This window comes from Neltuma alba, unplaced genomic scaffold (genome assembly GCF_004799145.2).
Source record: "Neltuma alba isolate B1F8T4 unplaced genomic scaffold, ASM479914v2 tig00010326_pilon, whole genome shotgun sequence".
Lineage (NCBI taxonomy): Eukaryota > Viridiplantae > Streptophyta > Magnoliopsida > Fabales > Fabaceae > Neltuma > Neltuma alba.
The window spans coordinates 22,968-33,817 of record NW_021635237.1 but is presented as its reverse complement, the minus strand read 5'-3'; positions in this window follow the sequence as shown (position 1 = coordinate 33,817).

Here is a 10,850-nt window from a genome sequence, read left to right as displayed (position 1 = left end):
ATCCTAACTTTATATTCCTATTTTGCTTTATTATCCAACATTCATTATCATACAACATAGTTGGTTTTATAGAAGTCGGATAATTTTTTTTCTTAAGCTTCTCAGGTACTTTCTATTCACAAATAATTCTAATAGCTTTCCTCTACTTTAACCAACCAGCTTGTATTTTATGATAAATGTCTCCATCAATTTTACTATTCTCTTGTATAATGAATCCTAGATATTTGAACTTTGACACTTGAGGAATGATTTAATCTCCCATCTTCACCTCTAAATCACCATAGTTTTACCTCCCTTAAAATTTCAATGCATATATTCTGTTTTGCTTCTATTCAAGCAAAAACCTTTTAACTCTAAGGTCCTTCTCCATGACCCAAATCTAGAATTAATCTCTTTTCTTGATTTAGCCATGAGAACTATGTCATCTACAAAAAGCATGCTCTTCGAGATTTTTTTTTCTTGAATAAGCTTAGTTCTAGAACAATATTAAACAAGTAAAGACTCAATGAATATTCCTTATGTAAGCCAATCTTAATAGGAAAGTCTTTTGTCTCACCTCTAGGCATTTTTACACTAGTAGTTATTCCCTCATACATGACTTTGATATATGCAACATACATCTTTCTTTTTCAAAATCTTTCAAAGTACTTCTCTTAGCATATGATCATAAACTTTTTCTAAGTCAATAAAAAACATATATAAATCATTTCCTTTATTTTCATGTCTTTCAATTAACTCCTTTAGTAAATAAATCACTTCCGTTGTGGCTAGTAAATTTTATCTCTCTATTGCTTGTACAATTTTAAATATCTTGGTTATTATTGTAAATAGGAATTAAAGTATTTTTCCTCCATTCATTTGGCATATTTTTAGATTGTAAAATTTTATTAAAAAGTTTGGTTAGTCACAAGCCACCCTTCTCATCTAAACATTTTTAAACTTCAATAGGAATACCGTTAGATCTAACGGCTTTATCATTGTCAATAAGAGCTACTTTAACCTCTTTGATACAAATCTTACAGTAAAAAACCAAATTCCCATTCTCTTTGCTAATTAGCAAGTCTTCCAAGTTCCGAGTCAAATATTTGTTTACCTCATTAAACAGCTTGTAAAAGTAAACCTCCCATCTATCTTTAATATCTCTATCAGTAACTAAAACTTTACCTTCTTCGTCTTTTATACACCTTATTTGGTCCAAATATCTCCTTTTCCTTTTCCTTTGCCTCACAATTTTGGAAATATTTTTTCCCCACCTTTATTCCTAACTCATTATAAAACTTCTCATATGTTTTAGAACGTGCTTCGCTCACTGTTTTATTTGTCTCTTTTGTAGCTAGTCAATACTCTTACTAGTTTTTCACATTATTGCACAAATGTATGGCTTTAAAACAATATCTCTTCTATCTAACTTTCTCCTATACATTCTTACTCCATTATCAAGTCTCCTCATCTCTTTAACCATGATCTTTGGATTCTACCAAAGTTGTTTTAGCAACTATGTGTACCCTCATAGCAATCTCCTCCCATATAATGGTAGCATTTTCCTACAACTCCCAGATCCTTTTTGGAGAAAAACTCTAGCATTTTCCTGCAACTCCCAGATCCTTTTTAGAGAAAAACTCTCGCTTCTTTCGCTTTAACTACCACTACCTGATACTTTTGTTTGATACTCTTAAAATGTACATCAAGGATAAGTACCCTATGTTGGGTAGTCATCCTATCTTTAGGAATCACTTTATAATTAGTACAAAGTCTTCCATCTAGATACTTGACAAAAAAGAAATCATTCTATGATCTTGAAGTTCCACTCTTTCTGTTCAGGTGTAGGTAGTCCGTATCTTCACAGACATATCTATTTCACCGAGCCTCTCTCCGAGACAGTCCCCAGATCATTACGCCTTTTGTGTGGGTCAGAACTTACCCGATTAGGAATTTCGTTATCTTAGGACCGTTATAGTTACAACCGCTGTTCACCTGGGCTTCAGTCGACGACTCCCCTACCATCAGGTACATGATTAAATGCTCCTCTCACTTTTTAAAATAAGTATTGACAATCTTGAGATTGTATACAAAAGAAAAAGTCAAGAATAGATTGTTCTCCATGTTAGAATTACGATTTTGATGATAACAAGTTAAGGAATCTTTGTTGATTGATCACCTGATCGATCAAGGGATTATCGATAATCTGATAGATAATATTTTTGTACAAACAAGTAACTAAACAGAAACATTGATCGATAACTTGATAGATAATGTGTTCATCGATCAATTGATCGATCACTGTTAACTCAGTTATGTATAAAAGTTTGCAGAAGATTATCGATCAATTAATCGATAGTCAAAAGATCGGACAAACTGTCAGACAAAGGGACACAAGTCTGATAAGCATTTATTGATCACATGATTGATAAATAGATCATCGATGAGGAGACAGATAAATGGTAAAGTGCTCTACTCACTTTGTATTTTGTCTTAATCAACATTTATCGATCATTTTATCGATCAGTGATTTTTTGATAATATAATCCAACATTGCTTTATAACCCACTCAATATGCAGGTTGTTTTCCTTGTGATTAATAATCCAATTATTGATCACCTGTTTACCGATAATATGATCGATCACCCGTTTACATGTATGTTTTGTTTTTCACATAATGTGATCGATAAATCAGTTCCTTGTCTTTACAAGACTGAGTTTCTTTGTTCTATTTTATCGATCACTTGATTGATCATTCTTTAATTGATCATTTATTCGATAATTTATATACTCTGTGTTTTCACTGAATATACTTTTTTTTATCATTTATCGATAAGTTTATCTATCATCTATTTATCGATAAAGTGTTCGATCATTATTCCTTAAAAATCTATTTCCATATCACTCTGTTTATCGATAGCCTAATCGATCAACAAGTGTTCGATCATGGACTGATTTCAGTAAAACTTCAATCAGTTGCGATGATTCTTAAAATATGTTGTCTATTTCATTCGAGCTTTTCTCAGCCTTCATATTTGTTTTAATTCTCTATTTAAAGAATTTCAGAATCAAAAGAGACCTTGAGCTTCCTTTTCTCTGCATATCTTTATAAAGTCACCATTTCTTTTTATGGATCACTTAATCGATAAATCAATGATCCATCACTTGATCGATAAACATAGTTACCTGTGTCAAAAGTTTTTACTTTGAATAATCGATAACTTGGTCGATCAACCAGTCATTGATCATTATTTCGATCAAGGATGTCCAGTTATCGTACAAAACATTTAGCAACTGAATGATTCTACTTTTAAACTATGAATATTCATCTTATCATTTGTTCGATCTGATCTAAGTCTTACTCTACAAAGAGAAACTTATTGAATTAAAATTGCAAATTACGAAGAAGAACTCAACGGCTCTCTAACGGTTGCTTAGTAGTCAGTAACTTACCATGTCAGAAGCATTAATGGCGAGAACCGTTGCAACTGGGAAAACATGCAACTGAGCTCTCAACGGCTAAAAGCTCTTCCGTCTAACGGTTATCAAACTACCTCAACTATAAAAGGCACAAAGAAGCATTAAATGAACAGATTGAATACACGAGCTACCCTCTGCTAATTATTGATTGTTACATTCAATACTCTGTTCTAGCTTATACCAAGCTTCAGTGTTTCTCATTTAATTACTCTGTGAGAGAGTCTGTATCTATCATCACAAATCACGTTCTGTGTGAAACTCAAGAGTGTGGACTCTTAAGAGGGATTGTAATCTTAAGGTAGTAAGAGGGAGTGATTGAGCGAACCAATTGCTATACTGTGGCTCTTGGAACATAGTGGAATACTCAGAGATATTCTAAGGACTGGACGTAGGTCAAGTGGTTGAAACCGAACCAGTATAAATTCTATGTCCTCTTTCTTCAGTGAAATCTCTCTAACTCACACTCTCTGTTTCTATTAGCTTATTGTTTTAAATTTGCAAGATGTTTATACCTCACCTAATTCACCCCCTCTTAGGTGAACTTGCCACTAACACTCCATTATTAAGCTCTCCAAAACAAAACCATCATAAGCCCCAGTAAATTGTCTTGCTTTCTTATCGATATGTCTATTAAGGTCCTCACCAATAAAATTCTTTTCTTCAAATGGTATGCCTTCAACCAACCCTGTCACACCTTACTTTTAGACCTCATTTTATCTCAATTGGAACCATTTGGAATCATTTCTTATGGTCTTAAGTTAAAAAAATTGAAACTTAAAAATCTCATAAATCAGGTTACTATTCATTGTAACCCTAATTAAAGTCAAATTTTGAAAAATCATAACTAATTCTAAAAAAATCAAAATAAAGTGGTTCCAAGTTCTATTTGAAGCTCTAAATATGATCTTTAAATAAAAAATACTCACTGGTATCTAGACTTGACCAATCAGTTTCAGAATTCATGCAAAGTAGTACTGTTTATATTATTATTTTTAATTTTCCATAATTTATGCCTAACTTTAGATGGTCATAAATTTTTGCACAAAACTTTAAATTTGATGAAATATCATTTATTTTAAAGCTAAGAATATAATCTATAAACCTGCCAATAGGGGTGGAAATAGGCTAGGCGGCCTGTCAGGGGCTTGTAAATGGCTGGGCCTGGCCTATTTAGATATTAGACCAGACTCAGGCCTCTCAGGCGGCCTGAGCCTGTTATCTTTTTTTGTTTTGAGGTTAAAATTGTAAATTGATAGGAGGAAATCTGCTACTCTGATTAGTTAATTGAGAAAACTACATCTACATAAACTTGTTATTTAGAGCCTATTGCATGCTTCATTTCATTTCCATTCTCTATAATAAAAATAATTGATGTATGTATAATAACACATATTTGAACAGAGAAAGAAAACATAGGTGCATTAAAAAACAAAAATAAAAGCACATAATCAAAAAAAATAAAAAAAATAAAAGCATAATTCATTTATTTGATCCATGCTTTTCATATTAATCTTATATAGAATATATATATATATATATATATATAGAATTGACCTATTATGTTTTAGACCTATATATGTGTGCTCAATCTAATTCTTATTATAATAGTTGCTTAATTAATTTAAATAAATAAATAAATTATAATAACTGTAACATTTTTTTTTTAAAACAACCATGTGTAATAACAAGATCAAATATCATTTTGTTAGTAAGTTAATTTGAATAAATGATAAATTAAAATATAAAAGGGATTAAGGATGTTTCATATTTTAAACTAGATCTAGTCATCAACCAATTTTTATACTAGAGATGGGATGAAGTGATATTTTTATATCAGAGTGAAATTATGTTTTCTAATAATTTTTTATATTAGATTTTTTTTTTGGTTTAAGGGGACATGTTTTACAAATTGTGTTAATTTGATAATTTCATATTTTTTGTTTTTATTTTAGATCAATTAGGCTGAATTATTATAATTTTGAATTGATTTATATGTGTTTAAAATTTGTTAAAAAAATATGCCTCTTAACAGGCCATAGGCCAGGCCAGGCCTAATTACAGGCCAGGCTCAGGTTGATTAAAAGGCCTTTCACAGGCCATAAGCCAGGCTCAGGCCAACAGGCCTCACCACAAGCCAGGCTTGTTAAGGGTGAGGCCTGACTTGACGTGGCCTGTTTCCACCCCTACCTGCCAAGTTTCAACTCAAAAATGAACCAATTGCACAGAATTTTGTTGGTGCCAAATTGAGGTATTGTTAGGATTATTTCATCCCTTTTTCATGCAATTGTTTTGGTTTTTCTCCTCTTTTAACCTCGTTGGACTATTCCATGCACATATTACATATTTAAACATGATTCCTTGGCCAAATATTCACACACATATTATTTTGATCATTAACACAATATTTCAACATAATTCACAATAATTCATAACAATTCATAATAATTACAAAATATAATTCCAAGAGGCATTAAACTTAATTATCTCCCAAGATGATCTGCTTTCCTTTGTCCTTGCTTGATCTAACCCCTAATTGGTGAATATTTGAACATAAAGGAATGAGATTTCGTAAAAATCTTAGTAGCAATGAATCATAATTATCATGCTAATCATGTTATGTAAAAATGTGACATGCTATCATGAAACTAGCATAAACATATACGAGCATTTACAAGCTTTCATTGTCATGGAAAGAGAGTCACATCTCATGCCATTAATCATTCCACATAACATAATTTCAAGACGTATTTAACATAGAATTCCACATATAATCACATGCTTTGCTCAATCACATCATGGCAACATAAATCAAATAACACATACACATTTAAACAAGTAAGAAAGTATTTAAATTATGAGTTCAATGCTACCTCTTGATTAGTTATACAATTTGGCCTCCTTAGAAAATTTGTGCTCTTCTTTGATTTTTTGCACAATGCCTATCAATCCAAGCATAAACACATTTCAAAGCATAAATACTAATATTCAACATTAAGTTCAATTAAACCCCTTTTTTCCTAATTTTTGACATAATTATTTTCTCTTTGTTTCAATTAATCTCTTAGGTCATTCTTATACAATTTTTCATGTAGAATCCAAATATCAAATCAGATTTAACAAATCATACTCTTTTCCCTTCAAACTGATTTGGTCGAATGGGTAGGTTTAGGGTCCAAAATTTTCATTTTTGATTTCAATGATTTTAAACACTTTTTCTTAGTGTTTCACTGCACAAAAACACTTTTTAAATTCATTAGAATAATCAAATTACATTGAAACAATCTCTATCCTCAAAATTTCATAGTGGCTGAATAGGGTGTTTAAACCTAAACCCTAACTTTGGTTTTTTTCCCAAATTCAATCCAAACATCAATTAAACATGCTATTTCAAGCTCATGTTCATGGTTTCTATCCTTCCTTAAACCATTCTTGAACTAGGATTGCACAAAGACTGGACTAGACCAGGTTCGGTACCAGTCTCAAGTCTGATCTAAAAAATGATTGGGTTGGACTCTTTGGTCCATAGTCCAGTTTAGTCTGGTAAGACCCAGGACCAAAACTAGGTTGGACTTGGTCCATCGGGTTACTGGACCAGTCCAGATTGATTCTACTTTTAAAGAAAAAAATTTAATACACATTTACTCTGCTCTTTCTTTAAAAAAAAAAAAAAACCATTGTGACATATTTACTTTGCCCATTTTATTGTAAATATTTTGATATTGAGCCTTTTCAGTAAAGCTTTCCACTAGATAAATATTAACTTATGAAGTATAATATGACAATCTAGACAATAATGTGGACTGCACTCTGCATATAAGAAAATAAATATTAAACAAGATCATATTTAGGATCCTAGAAGAGACAACATGAAGAGAAAATTAAGGGGAAAAAATAAGGAACAAAAGATTTGAATAACCAAGCTTGTCTTTAAATTATCATTACTCAATATTCATTGAACCTACATATCAAAATATGTCTTGAACTTGTAGGAGTTAAAAGGTCCATTGCATGTACAAAAATCCAGGTGAGTCAAGCTATACACTAATCCTAATTAGCTGGACAAGCCATTCATACAAAGTCACCACTAAGCACTAATTATCATCAGCCAACTATATGGTAATTTTAACTAAGCAACCAAAAGATCAACTAGCACAATTAAACCAGTCAAAAAAATCCAGTCATGTAGTCAAAAAACAAACTACCACCATCAAACAACCAAAAGACTTTATAGTTTAAGTCCAAAATATTTGAAACTAAAATGCTGAAAGTCATGCATCCTGTAACATCCTGATTTTTGGACCTAGAAGTATCAGAAATAGCCTAAATGAGATAGGCTACCAGACCCCTTTTTAGTAGAGGTCCTAAAGATGAGAAAGAAAGTTAAAGCAGTTTTAGGGACTAAACTGCAAAGTGAATGTTTTAAGGGGCTAAAGGGTAATCAAAGTTAGAGGCTCCAGTAAAGTCTCAAAGGCCCAGAAAGAGAAAAGAGGCTAGATACAGACCAAAGGTTAAGTTAGAAGCCTCAAAGAGATTGTTTTATGAGGTTGAGCCTAAGCAGGGGTAAAACCGTAAATTCAGAAAGTTACGGCCATCAGGGGTAAAAATGGAAAGTACTTAGAAAATTCTAAGAAAATCCCAGAAAATGGGAAATAATATTCTAAGACTCTTTTGTGAAGAGAGATGATGAAAATACCCCTGAGGTAACTTAAAAGGAATTTACAAGTTTATGGCTTAATTTAAGATGTAGAGGTAGATTTGATTGTTTGAGTCATAAGGAAACCTCAGAAAATTATGGTAAAATGGGGATGTATGATCTAAGAGACTGTAGAAAATTATAAAATTAGTCTCATCCCTAGAAGACAAGCAAAATGGCTTTAAGAATACTTAAAAGCCAGTTGTGCCCAAAAAAGGCATTTTAAAGAATGATTTTTAAGTGGGGCTATAGGTTGAGTTATGACCTGAGGAAATTCACAGATTTTCTCTAGAATATGAGGAATTTTATGATATTTTTGGATGAATTTTTAGAGCTCTGGACTGAATAAAATGCTCCAGTCAAATATTAAATAATTTTGTCCCCTAAATAGGAGACAAAACCAAAGAAAATATCTAAAAGCCATCATGACGATGCTGAGTCAGCATGCTGAGTCATCAAGCGTAATCATGACACCGACGAGTCATCATGCTGAGTCATCAAGCGTAATCATGACACCTACGAGTCATCATGCTGAGTCACCAGAAGATATTTATGGACAGCATAAAAATCAGAACGCAGTATGGGAATATTTTAGACAGTCTTTTGTCTACCCATTATAGCGAAATCTCTACTGCATGACTCAGTAAGGTTAAGTAGCCTGTCAGTAGAGCTAATTATTTTCATCTATGCTCCTCTAAGGTGGCACCATATATGTACTTAATTAAGATGAGAAAATAGTGTCAGAACATGTCCTGGTGGTACAGGGTAAGTCAGGACCCGAAAAGTATCTGATATGGTGCAAGATTGGCTTGATAGGTGGAGAAATAATTAAGGAGATATTTTTGCACGAATTTCCATTTATTTTCTCCCTATTTTAATGCCATAAATGATGAAAGGACATAAAAGTGACAAGTGTACGGTTAGATGAGAAAAAGAAAATATTACGTGTACGGCTAGATGGAAGACACGTGTACGGTCGAATGCAAGGCACGTGTGCGGTCGGATTAAAGACACGTGGCTTGATGATGTAAGCATGATGTCATCATGATGAGGTAAGCATGATGTCATAGGACACTTGTCACCGTAAGATCAAAAGAGAAAATGGACGGTCCAGATCGAGCCACGTATTTTTAAGATCAACGGTCCAGATTCGGTCTGTTTTTCTATAAATACCCCCTCCCCTCCCTACCATTTCGTCCAAGCATAAGGAATCCATGGGGAAGCTCTTGCAAAATGGTTTCTAGAGAGAGAAAGAAGAGGGAGAAAGAAAGGCCAAGTGGTTCCAAGCCAGATCAAACTCTAAAACACGGTATGTGGTGGTTATAGCACCTGATTTTATGCCTATTTCGGATTAGTTACTGTGCGTATCTGATTCTGAAATTTTGCATGCTTAAAGTACACTCTGTGAGCTTTAAATCCATAGGTAGAACACTTCATTTGGATATGTGTACGATTTATGGTGATTTTTCAAAGTTAGGGTTTGAAATCTGGAAACAGTGTTGAACTTTTGGAAGAGTTTCGAGTTCCGTACAGTTCCGGTACTGTTCGGCGTAGAACTGGTTCCTGAAACTATTTTTCATTTAAAGTTAACTTAAGGATCTTTCAGTGAGACTTGGAAGCACTCAATTTGGAGTTTTCTAGAATTAATTATGAATTTTCAAAGTTGAGCAAAAATTCTGGAAATTCTGCGTGAACAGTACCCGCGAAGCAAAATTTCCAGATTTGGTATTCTTGAATCTAAGGCCATCTAAAGTGGTCCTAATTGACAAGAAATGGATCTTAAGGATGGGAAATGATAAGATTTATGTTAGAAAAGTTGGAAAGAAAACCCTAAGACTAAGAGAAAGGGTTGAGGTTCAAGAAAGCTAGTCTTGAACTTTATGTAATCTAGTGGTCCTAATGGTTTGTATGATCAATGTGACTATGTTTAGGACCTTTGGAACATCCAAGAGGATGTTTGGTGATGTTGACGGAATGTCCACATGGTTGGAAAGACAAGGAAACCAAAGGAAAAGCAAGGGGAAAGCCATGTTACAAGGTAGTGAACTTACCTATACTGTGTGCTTGATATGTATGCTTGCATGATGTGATTGTGTTGCCATGATGTGACTAAGCTATGATGAAATGTTTGCAAAGTTATGTTTGCAAGTTTATGTTATGTTTTGCCTTGGCAATATGTTATGGAAGCATGAAATGCTTTAGCTTACTTTCCATGGCATTCATGTGTTAATGTTATAACATGTCATGCATGTGCATTATGTCTTGCATGCTTATGGGTAGTGTTTGCTACTGAGATTCTCCCGAATCTCACCCCTCCCTAACCAACCATTTAGGTCAGTCAATGATGGGCAATAATGGCATGAGAAGCAAGGAGAAGTAAGCGGAGAATTATTCTTGTTAATGGATGAGACTGTTGATATATGTATAATTCTACTATTTTGTGAACTATGTTATGGATGCCAATGATACCATGTATTTAATTATAATATTTATGGCATAAATGAAAGTGTATGAGCATGAACGGGAAAGAGTAAGGCCATGTTATGTATGCCAAAGAAATAAAAAGAATTAAAGAGATGTTAAGGGATAAAACGTAAGTCCTGGAGCAGTGAATTTGTAGCTCCAGTTTGACCTATCAAACGAGTGAGTTAGGTCATAAGATTTGGCAAGCAAAGAGATCTGATGTTTCTATTTAAAA